The 22,993-nt window shown below is 46.4% G+C and overlaps 1 protein-coding gene across 2 annotated transcripts in view; it reads right to left on the minus strand.

Annotated features, from left to right (window-relative positions):
* The window catches only part of CARD11 (caspase recruitment domain family member 11), a 137,985-nt gene extending 134,392 nt beyond the window's left edge, over positions 1–3,593 (minus strand). For both annotated transcript variants that reach the window (XM_003274949.4, XM_012496262.2), the window contains exon 1: positions 3,393–3,593. The gene's annotated coding sequence lies outside the window, so the exon portion shown is untranslated. The remainder of the gene's footprint in view (positions 1–3,392) is intronic.
* Positions 3,594–22,993: the final 19,400 nt, after the last annotated feature.

Here is a 22,993-nt window from a genome sequence, read left to right on the forward strand (position 1 = left end):
CTCCAACCCAAAAGATGGAATGCCGCTGGGGGCACTGCCTGCAAAGCAAAGAGTGCAGGGGCTGGGCAAGAGGGAATGGAAAGTGGTTGTTTTTTTTTCTTTTCTTTTCTGGAGACAGAGTCTTATTCTTTTGCCCAGGCTGGAGTGCAGTGGGGCAATCCCGGCTCACTGCAAACTCTGCCTCCTAGGTTCAAGCGATTCTCCTGCCTCAGCATCCCGAGTAGCTGGAATTACAGGCGCCTGCCTAATTTTTGTATTTTTAGTAGAGACGGGGTTTCACCATGTTGCCTAGGCTGGTCTCAAACTCCTGACCTCAAGCGATCTGCCCGCCTCCACCTCCCAAAGTGCTGGGATTACAGGTGTGAGCCACCATGCCTAAAGGTGGCTTTTAAAATGGATTCGAAGAGGCTCCATTTTTCAGCGTTTGACACGCCTTTTCATCATCATCTGAAAATCGGGACCCCATTTGGCCTTTCACGCATGACATGCTATGAGGAGCTATGATCACAAGTGCGTCTTCATCTCCACGGCCCCTGCCAGCCACCACCAAGCCACAGTCACACAGCCCCTCAGTCCCAGGAAGCAAGTCTTTTATCGGAAGGGTCCAGAATCACTGCATAGGATAAGGAAGTCCAGACATTGCCCCTCACTTTTTTTTTTTTTTTCGATAAAGGGCCTTGCTCTGTAGCCCAAGCTGGAGTGCAGTGGCGCCATCTTAGCTCACTGCAACTTCCGCATCCCAGGCTCAAATGATCCTCCTGCCTCAGCCTCCCAAGTAGCTGGGACTGCAGATGCACACCACCACGCCTGGCTAATTTTTTGGTATTTTTTGTAGAGACAAGGTCCCGCCATGTTGCCCAGGCTGGTCTCGAACTCTTGGACTCCTAGAACCTGGGCCGCCTCCTGTGACCCTGCCACCCCCTTCCTAGTAAAGTGTCCACAGGGGGCTGTCCTGTCCCATCTCCCAGCTCCGCAGCCCCTTTTGGTGGGGATGCCCTTCCTCCCTGAGATTTTCAGCACCATCTCAGCCTGGAACCTTCCAGGAATCCCTGGACCTTCTGAGTCCTACCATCTCCCAAGCTCACTCCCTGCTGCCCTTCCCGCTCCTCCTAATTCTTTTCCAGCTCACGTGTGTCTCAGCCACACTCTGACCATGGTGTACACAGACTGTGTGATGAACCTATTCAGGGTGGAGCGCTGCTTCTCACATCCCTCCTGCATCCCCTGTGGCACCAAGTACAAAGCCACCCACACATGCCCACTGAGGATTTAAACAAGTGTGTCATCTTTAGAAGAGCTTGGTTTAGAAGTCTTTTTTTTTGAGACAGAGTCTTGCTCTGTTGCCCAGGCTGGAGTGCAGTGGTACCATCTCATCTCACTGCAACCTCCGCCTCCCCAGTTCAAAGCGATTCTCCTGCCTCAGCCTCATAAGTAGCTGGGACTACAGGCGTGCGCCACCACGCCAGGCTAATTTTTTGTGTGTATTTTTAGTAGAGATAGTGTTTCTCCACTTTAGCCGGGCTGGTCTGGAACTCCTGTCCTCAGGTGATCTGCCCGCCTTGGCCTCCCAAAGTGCTGGGATTACAGGCATGAGCCACTGCGCCCATCCAGAAGTCATTTTTTAAAATCACATAAAGGATGAGCGGATACACAAAATATGATCTATCTGCACGATAGAATATTATTCATCCTGAAAAAGGAAGGAGATTTGGTCACAGGCTACAACACAGATGAACCTTGAGGACATGAGGCTCAGAGAAATAAGCCAGGCACAGGAAAGACATAGGTTGTATGAGCCCCCTTATATGGGGTCCCGAAAGTCATCAGATTCCTAGAGACAGAATGGAGAAGGGTGGCTGCCAGGGGCTGAGGAGGGAGCCAGGGAGCTGTTGTTTAATGGGGGACATAGTTTCGGTTTGGGAAGAGCTGGATGGTGGTGACGGCCGCAAGACAACGTGAATGGGCTTAACGCCACTCAACTGTGCGCTTCAAAGTGGTTCAATGAGCTAATTTTATGTCATGTGTATTTCACCACGATTTTTTAAAAATCACATCAAGGACCATTCATGCATTAACTGAAGACCGCTGGGGCCAGTGGAGCCACGGCCTGCCTATCTGATACCCAGGCAAGTAACATCCACACGGGTCCAAGCATTCCCTGGCCTTGACTACGCTGAGTCCTGGTCACTGTTGCGCTCCTCAGGGCAGCCCTGGCCCGAGGCAGGGGTGTCATCTCTTTACAGATGCCTTGCTGGGGAGAGAACTGGAGTTTCCGCGAAAGCACAGAAATGGACACTTACAGAGAAATTCCTGTCCTCATATTAATTCCTGGCTCCCGGGATTTCCGGCACGCATTATGCACAGGCTGAGCACTCAATAAACACGGAATGAATGATCGACTATTTTTCTCCCCTTTCTGGTAGGTTGGTAAACTTATACCTTCAAGACGAGTCATAAATGTTAGGAGAAAATTTTTTGAACTACAAATCAAAGGCTTTGAGAGCAGGCCAGGCAGAGAGAGGTCAGTTTGGTCCAAGACCAAGTTTGTGTGGGCAGCCCCGAAGCTCACAGCTGAGACCACTGTCCATGAACCTGGGTCCCCGTGACAGCCTCCAGCGGTGCTCAGAGCCCCCGAGGTACAGAAACACCCTCTCTGCCCCTATCTGCAGAGGGGGCTCAGCAGAAGTCCTGGTGGCCCCAGCGGGCCTGGAGGGGCCTCCTGAGGGAGGTGGCTTTCAGGCCTGAGGCCGCTAGGACCTGCTCCGGGTTTCAGTCGGGAACCTGGGCCCCCTCCTGTGCCCCCACCACCCCCTTTCTAGTAGAGTCTCCTCCGGGGGCTGTCCTCTCCCATCTCCCAGCTCCGCACCCACTTTTGATGGGGCTGCCCTTCCTCCCTGAGCCAGGCCCCACCTTCCCAGGAGCCTCTGAGTCAGGCTGGGCTGTGGTCTGCAAACTTCCGGGCCTTTCAGGTGTCAGAAAAGTTTCTCTTCCTCCCTCTGGGGCAGGTGCACCAAGGGGCTGCAGCCTCCTGACCCCCGGTTTTTTCCTGTCCAGTAGGAGTAGGTAGGGGCTTTGCTGGGGGGTGATACTCAGAGACGCTCAGAGAGACACGGAGTAGAGGCACACAAGGTGGAAAGTGAGGGAGAAAAAGGGTTGGAAGGGAAAAGGGGGAGAGGAGAGTGAGAGAGAGAAGGGGGGCAGGGGGACAGAGATGGAGAGGGAAGGATACCCCAGCATCGCGGGACCAGCAGGAGCCACTCCCATCCCCCCACGCCTCCCCACCGTGTCATCTCACTGATGCCCCCCATCTCCTCTCCGTGCCCTCCTCTCTTCTCCCAACTCCCCGCCTCGTGCTCCCCCTCCGCCAGCTCTCCCATCCCCGCTGCGCCTACCTGGGGCGCTCATGCTCCGCCAGCCAGCTGCGCGGGGCGCCTCCTCCACGCAGGCCTCCGGCTTCCTCCAGGCGACCGGGCCCTCCGTCCCCGCGGGCCCGGACCCGTCCTCCGAGGGGCGCCGCCCACCCAGGGGCTGCAGGGCCAGGAGGAGGCTGCGGGCGGCGCGGGCAGGAGTCCGAAGGCCAGAGGAGGCAGGAGAGAATAAAGGAGAGAAAGTATGTCATAGGCTGGGAGGGGCGGGGGAGGGAAATGCAAAACCCGACAGGAAATGAGACTAAAAAATGCGAAAGGTTAGAAAAAGATAAGGAAGAGAGGGAGGGGGCGGAGTCGGTGCTTCGGGAGGAGGGCGGTAAGGAGGTGGGGCGGGGGGAAGTGGGGACAGGGCCTGGGGTGGGGGTGCTTGGGGACAGATCAGGGAGCCAGGGATGGGGAGACCAAGGCCAGTCTCAGGGCCCAGGCCACCTGCATCAGTCGGAGTGAGGCTGGACCAGTCTGGGCATCAGTTCTCACCCAGCTGTGACCCCAGGCAGAGTCCAGGTGGGGCCTTGGGAGGGGCTGTCTCCTTTCTAGGTTCTCCAGGGTTCTGGCTCCCAAGATCTAGCCGAATTTCTGAAGAAATTCCAGAGCCTGTCACTGCAGTGGGAGGGGAACGGGCTGCCCCACATAAAATCCTGCAGCCTCCTACACCCCAAGCCTCTTTCCTCCCTCAGCCCCTGTTCTGGAAGCTTCCTGGGCATGCTGGGTGGTCAGCAGCCCTGCAAAGGCCTTCCTCACCCCCACAGCTTTGGGGTCCAAGACACCCACCATCAGCTTGTGCCCTCAATGTTCCGGTGAAGTATACTTGTAAGAGAAATTGTGATTTGGATGTCATCATTTTACTTTATTTTTATTTTTTGAGATGGAGTCTCACTCTGTCGCCCAGGCTGGAGTGCAGTGGCATTATCTCAACTCGCTGCAAGCTCCACCTCCTGGGTTCAAGCGATTCTCCCACCTCAGCCTCCCAAGTAGCTGGGACCACAGGTGTGCGCCACCAAACCTGGCTACTTTTTGTATTTTTAGTAGAAATGGGGTTTCAACATGATGGCCAGGCTGGCCTCGAACTCCTGACCTCAAGTGATATGCCCACCTCAGCCTCCCAAAGTGCTGGGATTACAGGCATGAGCCACCGCACCCAGCTGGATGTCATCATTTTAATAATTTACCCCAAATGGCCATCGTCATGGGTGGGATGGTCCCAAGGGTTTACACGGATTGTGGACTCAAAAATCTGGATGAAAGAAAATGTGATACACACACACACACACACACACACACACGTGCCATGGAATACTACTCAGCCATAAAAAAGAGCGAAATAAAGTCTTTTGCAGCAACTTGGATGGAACTGGAGGCCATTATCGTAAGTGAAGTAACTCAGGAGTGGGAAACCAAATACTACCTGTTCTTACTTAAAAGCGAGAGCTAAGCTATGGGTAGGCAAAGGTAGGCGGACTGGGATCATGGACGCTGGAGACTCGGAAGGGGGAAGAATGGGAGGGGGTAGGGGATGAAAAATCACCTATTGGGTACAATGTATACTGTACAATGTGCACTATTCCAGCGACCAATGCACTAAAAGCCCAGACTTCACCACTATACACTTCATCTGCGTAACCCAAAACCGCATGTACCGCTAAAGCTATTGAAATAAAAATCTGGATGAACCGTGCCCACCCAGGAAACCTTAGTTTCTATTCTCTTGCTGCAATTGCACTGCCTCCCACACCGCCCCCCCGCCCCGTTTCCCCAGCCTCTGCACCTCTCATTCTACTCTGCCTCAGTTTACCACTCTCCTCTCGTCTCTCTCCCTCTCTTTTGATCCCCTCATTATGGCTAGAGAATGTAGGCTTCTGTTTCATGTTTTAAGTGTTCTGAGAAAAGTTCCTCGAGATGCTGGAAGGAAAGGCCTTCAATAAATTAAATTTTCAGCAAGACGATAAATAAAAAATGGGATTTTGGTCCAAGCACGGAAGAATCTGAAATACCAGTGAGGAGTGTGTTTGCACTGATGCACATGTGCTAGGGATGAAGGAAGACACGAGTTTGCTTCCTGTAAAGCGTATTCGGAAATGCAAGCAAGGGCCATAAAGAAATTTTCTAAAATGAACACCAAGACCCACAGCCTTCTAACACCAAGACCCACAGCCTTCTAACACCAAGACCCACAGCCTTCTAGGCCTTGGTCCCTAAGGATGCATCTCACTGTCTACCTGGGACTGGGGAAGCTGCTTGTACTCCATGAAACCTCTAAATCAGGCAGTGGCATTCTATTTATTTATTTATTTATTTATTTGGGATGGAGTCTCACTCTGCTGCCCAGGCTGGAATGCAGTGGCACAATCTCGGCTCACTACAACCTCCACCTCCCAGCTTCAAGTGATCGTCCTGCCTCAGCCTCCTGAGTAGTGGAGATTACAGGTGTGCACCACCACACCTGGTTAATTTTTGTATTTTTAGTAGAGATGGGGTTTTACCATGTTGGTCAGGCTGGTCTCTAACTCCTGACCTCATGATCCGCCCACCTCGGCCCCCCAAAGTGCTGGGATTACAAGTGTGAGCCAACGCGCCTGGCAAGCATTTTATTTTACTTTTATTTTATTTTATTTTATTTTATTATTTTTGAAACAGGGTCTCGCCCTGCTGCCCAGGTTGGAGTACAGTGGCTTGATCAAGGCTCACTGCAGCTTTGACCTCCTTGGCTCAAGTGATCCTCCCGCCTTGGCCTCTTGAGAAGCTGGGACTACAAGTGCATGCCACCATGCCTGGCTAATTTTTTAATCTTCTGTAGAGATGAGGTCTCCCTATGTTGCTCAGGCTGGTCTTGAACTCCTGACCTCAAGCGATCCTCTCGCTCAGGCCTCCCAAAGTGTCAGGATTACAGACATGAGCCATGGCATCTGGCCTGTCATTTTAAAGAAGAGCTCAGATTTCCCTCCTGCAAGATACGAAATGAGGGCAATGCCTTAAAACAATGAAATGTGTCTGTAGAGATACGTATGCAGTAAAATACACAAATGCTGCAAAGTCCAATGAATTTCTGCAGCAACTTGGATGGAACTGGAGACCATTATCCCAAGTGCGAGTGTAACCCACACCCACACTTCATTCTATCAAAACATGGAACTTCATCTGCACCCCAGAAACCCCCTTGTGTCTCGTTCCAGTCACTCCGCCACCAAGGGTAGCCACATTCCTGCCTCTGACAGCATCAGTCAGTTTGCCTGTTTGTGAACTGTATGTAAACGGCAGCCTGCATGCGTTCTTTCCGCAGCCTGGTCCCTTTCACTCAGCGTTGTGTTTCTGAGTTTTATAAATGGGACTGCATGCGGGTCTAGTTCATTAAGACAAGCCCTCTTCTCCCCCAATATCTTATTAAAAATTTTAAACGTTCAGAAAAGTTAGAAGAATCATCTAATGAATCCCCATATACCCCACCACTTGATTCTACAACTAGCATTTTGCTATTTTGGCTTTATCACAGATCTATCCATCTATCTCTCCATCAGTCCTCCTGTCCTTTTTTTTTTTTTTTTTGAGACAGAGTCTCACTCTGTTGCCCAGGCTGGCACAATCTCGGCTCACTGCAAGCTCTGCCTCCCGGGTTCATGCCATTCTCCTGCCTCAGCCTCCCAAGCAGCTGGGACTACAGGCACTTGCCACCACGCCTGGCTAATTTTTTGTATTTTTAGTAGAGATGAGGTTTCACCATGTTAGCCAGGATGGTCTTGATCTCCTGACCTCGTGATCCACCCAACTTGGCCTCCCAACCTCCTATCCTTTTTTTTGGGTGTATTTCAAAGTAAGTTGCAGACATCATCAGTACACGTCACTGTTAAACACTCCATCATGCATGTCATTCACTAGAGAGGTTTGTTTAGGTGAAATCTACAAACAGATTTTAACTATATGATGCAGTGAAGCTGGGCACGGTGGCAGGTGCTTGTAGTCTCAGCTACTCCAGAGGCTGATGTGGGAGGATTGCTTGAGCCCGAGTTCGAGGCTGCAGTGAGCTGTGATTGCACCACTGCACTCCAGCCTGGGTGACAGAGCAAGACCCCATCTCAAATAAATACATACATAAATGATTTAAAAACTATATGATGCAATGAGTTCTGACAAATGTACATATTGTGTAAGCCAAGCCCTTATGAGAACATAGAACGCTGGGGTCCAGTGTGACAGCCACTAGCCATATTTGACTGCTGAGCACTTTGATAGGAGGCTGGTGAGAATAGGAAGTGAGTTTTTAATTCTCTTCCATTATCATTATTATTATTATTATTATTAGAGAAGGAGTCTTACTCTGTAGCAGGCTGGAGTGCAGTGGTGCGATCTCGGCTCACTGCAACCTCCACCTCCCGGGTTCAAGCAATTCTCCTACCTCAGCCTCCTGAGTAGCTGGGATTATAGGCGCCCGCCCCCACGCCCAGCTAATTTTTAGTAGAGACGGGGTTTCACCATGACAGCCAGGCTGTTCTTGAACTCCTGACCTCCAGTGATCCGCCTGCCTTGACTTCCCAAAGTGCTGGGATTACAGGCATGAGCCACTGTACCTGGCCAATTTTAATTATTTTTAATCTAAATCCAGAAACTAACACTTGATTCTGTTATTGAAAAGCTTTTAAGTACAACTGGAGCAATTTGAGCATGTTCATCTACTTTTTCAACGGTAAAGTTAATGAAATCTAAATACAGGTCAAGTATCTCCGAGGAAAATGTGGTGTCTGCATTGATGTGCTGTGAGTGTAAAAGAAACCAGATTTTGAAGACTTCGTGTGTAAAAAAGAATACGAAACATCTCATTAATAATGTTTATATTGATTGCATGCTGAAATAATATTTTTGATAAATTGGGTTAAATGAAATATCTTATTAACATGCATTTCTCTGGTTTCTTCTTGGTATTGCCAGTAGGAAATTTAAAATTACACATTTTAGGGGCCAGGCGCGGTGGCTCACGCCTGTAATCCCAGCACTTTGGGAGGCCGAGGCGGGAGGATCACGAGGTCAGGAGATCGAGACCATCCTGGCTAACACGGTGAAACCCTGTCTCTACTAAAAATACAAAAAAATTAGCCAGGCGTGGTGGTGGGCGCCTGTGGTCCCAGCTACTTGGGAGGCTGAGGCAGGAGAATGGCGTGAACCCGGGAGGTGGAGCTTGCAGTGAGCGGAGATCACGCCACTGCACTCCAGCCTGGGCGACAGAGCGAGACTCCGTCTCAAAAAAAAAAAAAAAAAAAAAAAAATTACACGTTTTATTTCTATTGGGTGTTGCTGTATTATATGGAACACAACCATCACCCCACTGAGTTCCCTCATGCCTAGATACACCGTTTTGTATCTTGATTCCTCTGTGATCCCAGAGAGAAGGTGATTCCAACGTCCTTGAATCATAGACACAAAGATGGGAACAACCTGCTGGGCACGGTGGCTCACGCTTGTGATCTCAGCACTTTGGGAGGCCAAGGCGGACAGATCACTCGAGGTCAGGAGTTCGACACCAGCTTGGGCAACATAGGGAGACCCCAACTCTACCAAAAATACAAGAAAATTAGGTGGACATGGTGGCGGGTGCCTGTAGTCCCAGCTACTCGGGAGGCTGAGGTGGGAGGACTTCTTGAGCCCAGGAGTTCAGGGCTGCAGTGAACCATGATCGCACCACCGCATTCCAGCCTGAGTGACACAGTGAGACCCTCTCTAAAAAAAAGACAGTGAACTAAACACAAAATTTACCTGCCAAGAACAGTGAGGAATGGGTTATAAAAAGGTGCCTGGAAAGAATGCAGATAAGAGGTGAGAAGCATTTCTGGGAGGCAGGAGGCAGTGGATAGGAGCCCCGGCTCAGAGCCTGGAGCAAGGAGTCAGCAGCAAAGCTGAGAGTGGCTCTCTCGCTGTAGAACCCCTGAGATCTGTCAGGATTGAACTGAAGGCAGACTCAGAGGAAGGGCAGACACCAAGTGACCAATGGGAGCATCACCTGTAGGACTGCTGGGGCAGGTACGGCTGCCCTGCTTCCCTCCCCCAACCCTCCACTGTGCCGCTTTAGCTTCCCCCTCAGGCCGAAGCCAGAGAGATCTTTCCAGTGAAAACTCTTGGTTTGATGGGTACAGACGTGCAGTTAAACAGAAGGTACAAGTTCTAATGCTGGACAGCAGAGTAGGGCGATTGTAGCTAGCAACAATGTATTGTATATTTCAAACTAGCTATAAGAGAGGATTTGAATTATTTCCAACACGGAGAAATGATAAATACTCAAGGTGATGGATGCCGCAAATACCCTGACCTGATCATTCCACATTCTGTGCATGTAACGAAAGGCTAAGCACAGTGGCTCATGCCTATAATCCCAGCACTTTGGGAGGCCAAGGTGGGAGGATCGCTCGAGCCCAGGAGTTTGAGGCCAGCCTGGGCAGCATAGCAAGACCCCATCACTACAAAAAATAATAAAAAAAAATAGTTGGGTGTGGTGGCATGTGCCTGTGGTTCCAGCTACTCAGGAGGCTGGGGTGGGAGCATTGCTTGAGCCCAGGAGTTCAAGGCCAGCCTGGGCAGCATAGCAAGACCGCATCTGTACAAAAAATAAAAAAGAAATTAGCTGGGTGTGGTGGCATGTGCCTGTGGTTCCAGCTACTCAGGAGGCTGAGGTGGGAGCATTGCTTGAGCCCAGGAAGTTGAGGCTGCAGTGAGTTGTGATCACACCATTGCACTCCAGCCTAGGCAACAAGAATGAGATCCTGTCTCAAAAAAAATCACACATACACCATAAATATATAAAATATTATGTATCAATTTTTGAAAAGCTGCTCAGAGGGGCAAATGCCCTTAGAATGGGGGCATGGACCCCAAAAGCCCTTCCTCATTTCATAACGGGGGCAGCCGGGGTAGCCTCTCCCTGCCTGGGTTCCCAAAAGCAGGGCTTCTGGAACCATCTGCAGCGAAAGACACCCCCACCCCCTCCTGCCTTTAAAAAAAATTCTAATCTGTTACGGGCTGATACTTTTGTGAAATATAATAAAAATTAATTACTAGAAAATAGAATTTTAAAAAAGACACTCAAGACACAAGCTGGCCGATCACGCTTGGTTGTCGTGTCAATGTCAAAAGTGCTATAAAAATTTCTAAATGCTTAGTCTCAATTTCTGCTCTTATCTCAGTGCGGACCGGTGCACTGAAGGACACGGGTCCCCAGGCCAGATTTCTCAGAGCATAGCCCTGGAGTCAAGGCTGCCTGTTGACACAGCATTCCTGCCCCCGATATCCCAGCTGGCCTCTCTTCCATACAGAGGTTGGAAAAGACAAAGGAAACTCCACACGAGTCAACACGGACCTTCCCAAACATGGACAGAGATCAGCAGCTTGAAAGGGTGGGACTTAGATGAACAAATTGGACAATCATCTCCCAAGGGCAGGAAGGGGACAAACAATGATGAGAAGGGAATGAAACATAATGATCCAAAAAGATCCTCTAGTGAGAATCCGCAGAGAGATTCAAGCAGAGATCACACCCATCAAATAAGAACAAATTACTATGAAACAGGCTGCCTGAATAAAGGAACAGCTCATGGAAATTAAAAATAGGGTTGTCCAAATAATAAAATAAATTTTAAAATACAATAGAAGGGCTGCAAGAAGATATCTGTGAAGTCTATCCCCTGGGCTGGAAAGCGAGAACTAAATAAAACCCAAAAAGAAATAAAAAGTTTGAGAGAAAAGTTGAGACCTAAGTGATGAATTCAGAAAGACCAATGTCTACTTAGTAAGAGTTCCAGCAGGAAGAGAGAAGGTGGAGGGAGGAATTAATCATGAGATAATGATAATATTTGTCAGAGCTGAAGAATGACATGATTCTTCATGAGGAGAGAGACCACAGAGGGCCACATAGGATGAATGAAAAAGATCTGTACCTAGATATAGCCTCATGACATTTCAGGAAGGAAAAAAAAAAAAGATGGACAATGAGAAGGCTCTAAAATCTTTTAGAGAGAAAAATCATGCACAGTGATGCCAAGTTCCCAGTGGGATTCAGAATTCTCATCAGCAACATTGGATGCTAAAAGACAAGGAAGTCATGCATCAGTGTTCTCGGGGACATTTACTTTAAACTTAGAGTTCTGATTTCAACCCAATTATCAATTAAGTGTGAGAGCAAAATAAACACATTCCTTAACATGCAGGGAACTTTGGAAATTTACTTCCTAAGCACTCCTCAAGAAAAAAGTGCCTTGAGAATGGATGACAATAAAATGAAAAAGAAATCTAGGGGCCAAGTGTGGTGGCTCACACCTATAATCCCAGCACTTTGGGAGGCTGAAGCAAGAGGACCGATTGCTCAAGGCCAGGAGTTCAAGAGCAGCCTGGGAAACATAGCAAGACCCCATCTCTAAAAACAAACAAACAAACACCTAAAAATTGGCTGTGTACACACCTATGGTCCTAGCTACTCATGAAGCTGAGGTGTGAGGATTCCTTGAGCACTGGAGTTGGAGGCTGCCATGAGCCATGATTGAACCACTGCACTCCAGCCTGGACAACAAAGCAAGGTCTCAAAAAAAAAAAAAAAAATCTAGGAAAAAGGATCTCAGAAAGACTGAAATAAATGAGTGAAAATAATTCTTTTAAATATAAATAAATAGGACAATTTAAAAAATAGTAATTGTGCAAGAGACCTACAAAAATGTCAGTATGCAAGTCTTCAAAAAATTCATTGAGAAATGAAATTAAAAGATAAAAATAAAAAATATAAATGTTATTTCCCAACATAAGCTCCATAAGGGTCAACACTTCTGAAAATTATGATACCAGCCATTGAGTTCATGCCTAAAGAACTGAGGGTCCTTGGAATTTCATCATGTGAATGCAGTCTTTTTTGCATTATTAACTGAAGGAGAATGGGTGCCCTTTACAGATTTTTTAAGATTAGGAAACAAAGAGAAGTCAGAAGGAGTCAAATCAGGACTGTACAGTAGATGCCTGATGATTTCCCACTGAAACTCTCACAAAATTGCCCTTCTTTGATGAAAGGAATGAGCAGGAGCATTGTCATGGAGGAGAAGGACTGTCTGATGAAGTTTTCCCCAGCGTATTTCTGCTAAAGTTCTGGCTAACCTTCTCAAAATACTCTCACTATAAGCAGATATTATTGTACTTTGGCCATCCAGAAATAGAACAAGCAACATGCCTTGAGCATCCCCTAAAACTCTTGCCATGGCCTTTGCTCTTGACTGGTTCACTCTTGCTCTGCTTTGACTGGACTCCTTCTACCTCTTGGTAGCCATTACTTTGATTGTGCTTTGTCTTCAAGATGGTACAAGTGAAGCCATATTTCATCTCTTGTTACAATTCTTTGAAGACATGCTTCAGGATCTTGATCCCACTTGTTTAAAATTTCCACCGAAAGCTCTGCTCTTTTCTGTAGCTGATGTAGGTGCAATGGTTTTGGCACTCATCAAGTGGAAAGTTTGATCAATTTTAATTTTTCAGCCAGAATGGTGTAAGCTGAACCAGTTGAGATGTCTGTGGTGTTGGCCCTTGTTTCTGCTGTTAATCATCAGTCTTCTTCAACTAGGGTGTGAACAAGATGAATTTCTTTCTCACGACTTGATGTGGGGGGGCTTCATCTTCAACATTGTTTTGTCCCTTCTTAAAATGAGTTGTCCATTTCTAAACTCCTGGTTTCTTTGGGGGTACTGTCCCCATAAACTTTTTGCAAAGCATCAATGATTTCACCATTCTCCCACTCAAGTTTCACCATAATTTTGATGTTGCTTCTTGCTTCAATTTTAGCAGAATTCATGTTACTCCAATAGGGACTTTTTATAAACTGATTCCTCAGTCTTCTTAGTGCTTCAAACTAGATCCTTTTCAGACATGTTATAACCAGTTCACATGCGTTTATTTTGGTGAAAAAAAAATTTAAATCCATGCATGGTTTTTTCAAAATATGCATTTTCCACGAAATTTTTGAAATCCCTTCCAATATCTGAGCTTTTAATAAAGACCCTGGCTAGCTAGTGGAAAGATCTTAGCTGCTAAAAGAACTGAAAAGAATTGTTGAAGTACTGGATGGGACTAATTTTTAAGCCAGATCCATCTGGAAGTCTTATTTGATCAAAAATGTTCATTTCTAAGGAGCTCAACTAGGAAGGGAGTGAGCAAGGGCTACATGGATGTGCTTAATTTTCAGTGTGTGCCCCTCTATTCTGGTAAATGTCTATTTCCACAACCGTGCAATTCTTTCATAATAAAAATAAAATCATTTATATAAGAAGCATGTGCATGTTCATATGCATGTGTGTCTGTGCATTTGTGTGTGTGCATATGTGTGTGCATGCATGTGTGTGTGCGTGCATGTGTGTACACTACTGAATAATAAATACCAGGGCAGAGCTGATCAGTTCTCTTACCTCCCTGCGTTTAAGCAGTCAAGTGATCACAGCATAGATCTGTGGTGTGGTCACAGATCACATACTCAAACCCTTCTTGTGTTGAGAGAAAACCCCTCTTTTATCTGGAAAGCATCTTGTCTTTCTTCTGGGCCCCTCCTCCATGATAGCAGGAAAGGTAAAACTTTCAGCTCTCTCTGGCTTAAAATTTAGCCCAATCCAGTAATTGATTAGTCCTTTTAGATGGTGCTCAGTCTTTCTGGATTGACATGTTGAGTCTCTCATGCAGCCGTCCGCTCCCTCAGCTTCCCCCCACCCCGGATGGTTCCTGAGTGTGCAGGAGGAGAGTGGCTCATAGGGGCCTGGAGGGTCCCAGAGGACGTCTTGGGGTCCCAAGCGTCTGTCCTCTGGTTCTCGGGTCTCTAAGACAATGCCCCTTCCTTGGCTGATTGTGCTGGCCCTGCTGGAATTCAGGCTGATTTTCAGCTTGGGTATAATGCACAGTCTGCTTTCTCCCAGCTCGGCTGAGTGTCTGTCATATTCCTATCCAGCCTGGAAGTCCACCTGCTGCCTCTGCGAATGGGTCACATCACAGCATCTCAGTCACTCAAGCTCACTGTCATTGCACCGGGAACTTAAAAGCAGCTTGGGAAAGCCCGTGCTTCAGGCCTCTCTGCAGGACATGGAGTGGCACTTGGTTTTTGCAAGGGCAGCCCAAGACGCAGGTCTGGCCCTGCCCCACTATCCCCTCCCTGTCTGCTCTGTGCACCCTCTGGGAGGAGGCCAGTACACCTACCTCTCCCCCTGGGGAAGCTGAGAAAGAAAAGTGGTATCTGCCCCTAGTGCATGCATCCGTGTGTGGACAGACATGTGCATGCTCTTTTTCCATCTGAACAGAGACAACTGGACTAGCCCCTGAGATGGGTATTCTCGTGTGAGTGGTTTATTGACGGGTGCTCTCAGGAGCAGAAAAGGGAGAGGAGGGGAGGAGCGGAGAAAGAGAGCTGGACTGGGAGGTAATGCCAGCTGGTGTTGGCCTTGACCACTTCTCCCGGGAGCTCTGGAGCGTGAATTGCCTGTTGGGCTGATGGGCTCCACTCTCCGTCAGTCACTGGCTGCGGGCCGCCTGGAGGTGGTGTGTTTAACATGCCTTCTTTCAAAACAGGGTCACCTTGAGCTGAGATCATCTTAGAAATAGGGAGGGCAGAGGCCGGGCGCAGTGGCTCACGCCTGTAATCCCAGCACTTTGGGAGGCCGAGGCGGGCGGATCACGAGGTCAGAGATCAAGACCATCCTGGCTAACACGGTGAAACCCCGTCTCTACTAAAAATACAAAAAATTAGCCAGGCGTGGTGGCCGGCGCCTGTAGTCCCAGCTATTTGGAAGGCTGAGGCAGGAGAATGGCGTGAACCCGGGAGGTGGAACTTGCAGTGAGCCGAGATGGCGTCACTGCACTCCAGCCTGGGTGACAGAGCAAGACTCCATCTCAAAAAAAAAACAAAAAAAAACAAAAAAAAACAAAACAGGGAGGGCAGCAGCAGGGGTCCGTGCTGCAGCTGCAGGATCATATGCGGTTCGTTAAATCAGTTCAATTTTTGAAACTGTCAGCTTGGCTTGCTTCACTGCCCCTTCCTCACCACTGTCCCCCATACGCCTCCATATGTCTCCCAGGGCTCTCCATCTTCTGTGGTTCCTCCCCCTACAAACTTTAGCCATTTAGAGTAGCTTGAGAGTTGTCTGCATCCCCCCACTCAAGAGATCAAAAAAACGGGGAAAACAGGGAGGCTGAGGCTGTACCTTGGTCTCAATGCTGTGTTAGGAGCCATTGCTGGATTGTGTGGAGAGTGAAATTGAATGAAAGAGGAAACCCAGGGGAGGATGTGGTTCTTTCTCTTAAATGACCCCTCCTTTGCTAGGGCAGTCCCCCTCCCTTCCCTCCCCTCCAGAGAGCAATCTCAGCCAGTGGCAGCTGCCTTTAACTCCAGGAAAATCATTCCTTATCAGTGAAACAGTCACACACTTGGGATGGCAAGAAAGCATTTCACAAACTATTGATCTGAGAATTAATATATTGCTTTTTTCCCAGATGCCACACCTCACTGCCATGGTATATATTAATACCCCTCAAAATAGCATCAAGAGTAAAACAGAACCCTATAGGCCTTTAATTATGTTTTACTTACTTTATACTTCTACGTGGTTATTGCTCTCTCTGCCTCTGCAAGCTCATGCCTCTTAATTTCATATTGTTTCCACGCCATCTCCCTATGCAGAGATGATTCCAGAAAGGCATCAATGTGTCTACATTATCCCACACCGATAAAAAATAACCCACTGAGAGGTCCATTTACTTTCCTGACTGCTGAACACCTTCGATGACCCCTGACTTGTTGGCTGTTTTTTTTTTTTTTTTTAAACTTCTTGCCGAAAGCATGGCTCATATCCAGGAGGGAAATACTTCCCATCTGTAGGTTGGTAATACACATTCAACAGTTTTCAATTGCTTGGGCTATGAAATATGGTGATAGCCATCTATATATCTCATGGGGGGAAAGGATATCTTGAAATTCACTCCACCACGGTGCTGACGTGGAGGCATTTCTGCATGAAATGTGCAAAACGATTGTACACTCATGAGAATACCACGACCAAAATGAACTCAGGGCTTTTTGATCTAAGCCTTGAGGACAGCTCCGGGTGGTCCCATAGAGGCTCTGTTTTCTGCTCGAGGCAGATAGATGTTGGAGAAATGTGGCAACATCCGATTCACCGCTCATGGCTGTGTACTGTCTTGTTTTCCTTTCCAAGGGGAGAGGTGACAGTCCCTGAAACTTGACCACCATTTTCTTCCCCAGTTAATCAACATTAGGGTAATTGGCACGCTACATCCATTTACAGTGTGGCGTATGTGCTTGCAGCTCTCTATAAATAATGAAAAAATCACAGTAATGACCAGAAATGTGCGTGAGACGTCACGGCGAGAGTGTAATGGATGCTTTGTTTGTCTTCAGGGACTGTATTACCAGCATGTAACTGATTAGGCTTTAAAACGCTCTGGGTTACCTGAGGCCCGGAAGGTGCTCCATCACCTCTGAGTCTGTTCTCCTCTGCCGGGAACTTAACAGTGGTCCAATATTTGCTTTTGGTTCCCCCTGTTTAAAGACGGAAAATATTTAGCCCTGCTCATCCATCACCATGCCTGCCGATTGCTTTTTCTCCTCCCTTTGCTTTTAGAGGAAGAAACTGGAAACACTCAGGCCGTATAAACAGCTTTGAGTTATGTCTGTTTTTTAGCACACAGTGTTTGAGTACGCAAGTCAGGGCTCATTAAAAACACGAATGTTGCAGCTTATAGAATTGGCCACTTTAAACACAGTCGTCCACACACCAGTGGTTCTCAAACTGTTTTATAGTAGTTTGGGTTTTTTTTATGAGGCATCTCTCAGTATCTACGTGCATAACACACTCCAGCGTATTTCTCTAAGGTTCTGCTGGGCACAGCGGTACTCACACAATCACTCCAGCCAAGGAAGAAGTAAACATCCTGTGATTAAAGTGAAAACCAACTGTCACTTTATCAGTGTGGACACCGATATGTGACAGTTACTTTGCAACTATTTAGAAGAATTTCATGAACCTCTGAGCTTGCACACACTTACGCTGTTTAACTTTAGCCTTAGCATATTTTGCATCCTGTAAAATCAAATGCATTGTTAGCTGCTTGGACCCAAACTGCGTAGTATGTTTGAAAATCGACATGTTTCTGACCTTTGATTTTCTCAATCAAAGAATTGTGTCTATTTGAAATGTTTCTGCTAAAATGACTGAGTTCAGAGTGTAAGAACACAGAGAGAAATAGCAGGGCTGCGAGGAAATGATTAGCCGAGGGAGGAAAACAGGAGGAAGGGAAACTTTACAAGGTCAAACAGGGAGCGCTGGAGAAAGAAAAGAATGATTATAAGTGAGAGGAATGGCCAGGCGCGGTGGCTCACGCCTGTAATCCCAGCACTTTGGGAGGCCGAGGCAGGCAGATCACCTGAGGCCAGGAGTTCGAGACCAGCCTGGCCAACATGGTGAAACCCCGTCTCTCCTAAAAATACAAAAAAAATTAGCCAGGTGTGGTGGTGCGCACCTGTAATTCCAGCTACTCAGGAAGCTGAGACATGAGAATCACTTGAGCCCGGGAGGTGGAGGTTGCAGTGAGCTGACATGATGCCACTGCACTTCAGCCTGGGTGACAGAGCGAGGCTCCATCTCAAATAAATAAATAAATAAGTAAATAAAAAGAAAGAAAAGAAGTGAGAGGTAGAACAAATCACTCTGATTAGAGAGAAGCCAATGCTGGGGACATCAATAAGGTTCAGTAATATTCAGCACGAAATATAAGAGACAAATACACTGAATAAATAGGCAAACCATCATGGAGGCGGAAGGCTTTCATTTGGCAAACAGTCCAAGACCCCCATTCTGTGCACTGCCAATGGCGGGGGACGCATGGAGCAAAATTAAAACAAGAGCAGCCAAACACGCCCTCTCTCCCTCTCTCTCTCTCTTTCACATACACACACACACACACACACACACACACACACACACCCCATTGGTTTTCAGCACCAGTTTTTGTATCAGGGGATGCCGAGATGAAATTACTGTGTGGAAATGGCCCATACAATTTTAAAGCACTTGACTAGATAAATGAACGATATCAATATTTTATTAACAACTCTTAAGATCACTGGGCCCGCATACATGAGTATGGATACAGCTAGTTCCTTTAAATTGTGGTGTTCTACTCCTTCATGACCTGGCCTGTCATATTTGAGCCCCGGAACAGAGAATTCTGAACAACTTCCTTTGTTTTTCAAAATTATATTTAGTAATAATTATATCAATCTGTAATAATCATTATTTTAATCTGTTCTATGGCTTCCAAACAATGATCAGTTATAAAAAGAATGGATTTTTCAATTTTATTTTATTTAGTTAATTCATTTAAAGACAGAGTCTTGCTCTGTTGCCCAGGCTAGAATGCAGTGGTGCAATCATGGCTCACTGCAACCTCAACCTCCTGGGCTCAAGCGATCCTCCTGCCTTAGCCTTTGGAGTTGCTAGTACTACAGGGGAGTGGCACCATGCCCAGCTAACTTTTTTGTTTTTATGGAGCTGAGGTCTCCCAATCTTGCCTAGGCTGGTCTTGAACTCCTGAGCTCAAGTGATCCTCTTGCCTCCGTCTCCCAAAGCGCTGGGATTACAGGCAGGCGCCACTGTACCCAGCTGATTTTTCAGTTTTAAAGGTGTTATGCAAATTCAGGAAAAGATTCTGGGTAAATACTGAAATGTGTACTCACAACAAAAATATTGCAATTTGGGATTCACCGTCTGTTTCGGTGTTTTAAACGTTAAACATAAACTACAAGTGATCACAAAAATGGCAGCAATTAAGTAACTCAAGCTCTGTTTTGTTGTCCTTCTCACTGTTATTTTATTCTCATTCATTTGGAATCTACCTTTTAAGCACAGGAACCTGTAGCACCACAGGGGTTAGAGACAAGAATCTGCCAGAAATGAACCCAAACAATCCTGAACCTTTAGGAACCTACACTTTTATTTTCAGTAGCTTTATTGAGATATCATTTACATACCATAATGTTCACCCATTTAAAGTGTGCAATTCAGGCCAGGCACAGTGTCACCCAGTAGTTCAAGCTACTTGTGAGGCTGAGGTGGGAGGATGGCTCAAGCCTAGGAGGTGGAGGCTGCAGTGAGCCATGTTTGTTCCGCTGCACTCCAGCCTGGGTGACACAGCGAGACACTGTCTTAGAACAAAGCAAGGTTCAGTTCAATGGTTTTTAGTGTATCTACAGAGTTGGTATCACTCCAGCCAAGGAAGGAGTAAACATCCTATGATTAAAGTGAAAACCACCTGTCACTTTTTTTTCTTTTTTTGGTTTGGGGGACACAGTCTCGCTCTATCGCCCAAGCTGGAGTGCAATGGTGTGATCTCGGCTCACTGCAACCTCTGCCTCCTGGGTTCAAGGGATTTTCCTGCCTCAGCCTTCCAAGTAGCTGGGATGACAGGCACCCACCACCACACCTGGCTAATTTTTGTATTTTCAGTAGAGACGGGGTTTCACCATGTTGGCCAGGCTGGTCTCGAACTCCTGACCTCAGGTGATCTGCCTGCCTCAGTCTCCCAAAGTGCTGGGATTACAGGCGTGAGCTACTGCATCCAGCCACACCTGTCACTTCATCAATGTGGAGACTGACGTGTGACAGTTACGCTGCAACTATTTAGAAGAATTACATGAATCTCTGAGTGTGCACACACTTACGCTTTTCAGCTTTAGACTTAGAATATTTTGTGCCCTGTTGTCTAATTTTAGAACATTTTCTTCATCCCCCAAACAAACCTCATACCCATCAGCAGTCATTCTCCATTCTACACCCCCTCTCGCCAAATCTCCTCCGTCACCTCTCTCTACCCCTAGCCAACAATCACTCTTCTCTTTATTTCTATGGAGTTACCTGTTCTGGGAATTTTCTATAAATGGAATCATACAGCAGTCAGACTTCTGTGTCTGGCTTCTTTCACTTAGTGTAACGTTTTCAGAGTTCACCCACGTGGTAGCATCAGTATTTCTTTCCTTTTGTTGCCAAAAATTATTTGTTTCTAGAAATAGATGACAAGTTGTTTATCTGTTTATCAGCTGATGAACTTATATTGTTTCTACTTGTCTGCTGTTGTGAATAACACTATGAACACCGATGTGCAGGCTTTGTGTTGATAGATGTTTTTGTTTCTCTTGGGTAGATACCTAAGAGCGGAATTGCTGGGTCATATGATAACTGCGCATTTAACATTCTCAGGAGTTGCTAAACTGTTTTCCAAAGCAGCTGCACCATTTTACATCCACTCCAACAATGTTCAAGCATTCTAATTTCCCCAATATTTGTTACTCTTCTTTATGGTAGTCATTTAAATGGTGTATGGTGGCATCTCATTGTGGTTTTGACTTGCATTTGTCTAATGGCTAATGATGTTAAGAACCTTTTATGTGTTGACTGGCCATTTGTATATCTTCTTTAGAGAAATGTCTGTTCAAATCCTTTGCCCATTTAAAAAAATGGGGTTGTCTTTTTATTATTAAGTTAGAAGAGTTCTTTATATATTCTGGCTACAAGTCCCATATCAGGTTTGTGATTTGCATATGTTTTCCCCCATTTTCACTTTCTAGATGGTATTGTTTGTAACACAGAAATTTTAATTTGTTTTAATCACTTGTGCATTGGGTGAAATAGCTAAGAAATTATTGGTGAAGCCAAGGTCATAAATATTTATTCCCATGTTTTCTTTTGAGACTTTTACAGTTTTAACCTTTACATTTAGGTCTATGATCCACTTTTTTCTCTTTTTTTTTTTTGTGAGATAAAGTCTCACTCTGTGGCTCAGGCTGGAGTGCAGTGGTGTGATCTCAGCTCACTGCAACCTCTACCTCCCGAGTTCAAGCGATTCTCCCACCTCGGCCTCCTGAATAGCTGGAATTACAGGTGTCCACCACCACGCCTGGTTAACCGGGTTTCACCATGTTGGCCAGGCTGGTCTTGAACTCCTGACCTCAAGTGATCTACCCACCTCAGCCTCCCAGAGTGCTGGGATTATAGGCGTGAGCCACTTCACCTGGCCACTATGATCCACTTTGATGGAATATTTATGTATGGTGTGAGGTAGAGATCCAAATTCATTCTTTTGTATGTAGACATCCATGAGTCCATCATCCATCCATTATCAGCCATCACCATAATTGAAACGATTCTTTCCTCATTGAAGTGTCTTGACACGCTTGTCAAAAATCCATTATTTTTGGACTCTCAGTTTTATTCAATTTTTCTCTATGTCTGTCCTTATGCTAGTACCACACTATCTTGATTACTGTCATCTTGTAGTAAGTTTTGAAATTAGGAGGTGTGAGTCCTTCAACTTTGTTTTTCATTTTCAAGACTGTCTTGAATATTCTGGGGCCCTTGAATTTCCATATGAATTTTAGGATAAGCTTGTTCAACTTCTGCAAAGAAAAAATAACAGCTGGGATTTTCACAGGAAATTGTGTTGAACCTGTAGATCAACTTGAGGAGTATGAACGTGGGTTGTCTTCCTATTTATTTAGATTCCCTTTAATTGCTTTCAACAATGTGTTGTAGTTTTCAGTGTACAAGTCTTATACTTCTTAGTTATCCCTAAGTATCCTGTTCTTTTTGATGCTATTGTACATGAATTGTTTTCTTAATTTTATTTTTGAATGGTTTATTGTTATCATCTAGAAACACAATTGATTTTTGCATATTGAGTTTGTGTCCTTCAACTTTGCAGAACTCATATTTAGCTTCAATAGTTTTAGTGGGTTCCTTGAGATTTTCTACAAAATCATGTTATCTGAGAATAAGGATCATTTTACTTCTTCTTTTCCAATCTGGAAGTCTTTCATTTCTTTTTCTTTCCTAACTGCCCTGGCTAGAGGCTCCAGCAGTGGCCAGAGTAGACAACCTTGTCTTGTTGCCATGGGAACTCATTCTTGGGGAGCAGCTGAGTTGGGGGGATGTTGGGAGCCGACTGTAGGAACGGGAGTTCTTGGAATTGACTCCCAGGTAGTATACAATTTAAAGCTTGAGTAATAAAAACTGTGCTAATCCAGAGTGCACATAGCTATTATTAAAACCCAACAGTCACCACAGCAATTGTTTAGAACTTAGACCGAATAAAGATTTTTTTCTTTTTGGATGAGGAATAGCTGATCATGGGCATTGTGTAGAATTGCTGGTGCCTGATGATAATAGAAACAATCTAACTCTTCATTGGTTTTATTGTTAATTTTAAATTCTCTACAGACAATGGACCCTTTTCTGCAGGAGCCTGGAGTAGGTGGCTCCCAGTGTGCTCCACCCTTGGGGTGCCAATGCCCACCCCACTTTTCTGACACCCTCTGAAGCCTACTCAGACACAAATCTTTCTCTGATGTGCACACCAGTTCAGCTATGAGCATGGCCTGGGTCTTATCCATTCCTGCCTCCCTTCCAACACTGTGCACACGTGCTTCAGAGTGGAATTGAGACGGCCTGGGCCCCACTGATTGGCACTCTCTGCTCTACCCCAGCACTGGTCTTTGGGGCCCATGTGCAGAC

Source organism: Nomascus leucogenys, chromosome 17, assembly GCF_006542625.1.
Source record: "Nomascus leucogenys isolate Asia chromosome 17, Asia_NLE_v1, whole genome shotgun sequence".
Taxonomy (NCBI): Eukaryota; Metazoa; Chordata; class Mammalia; order Primates; family Hylobatidae; genus Nomascus; species Nomascus leucogenys.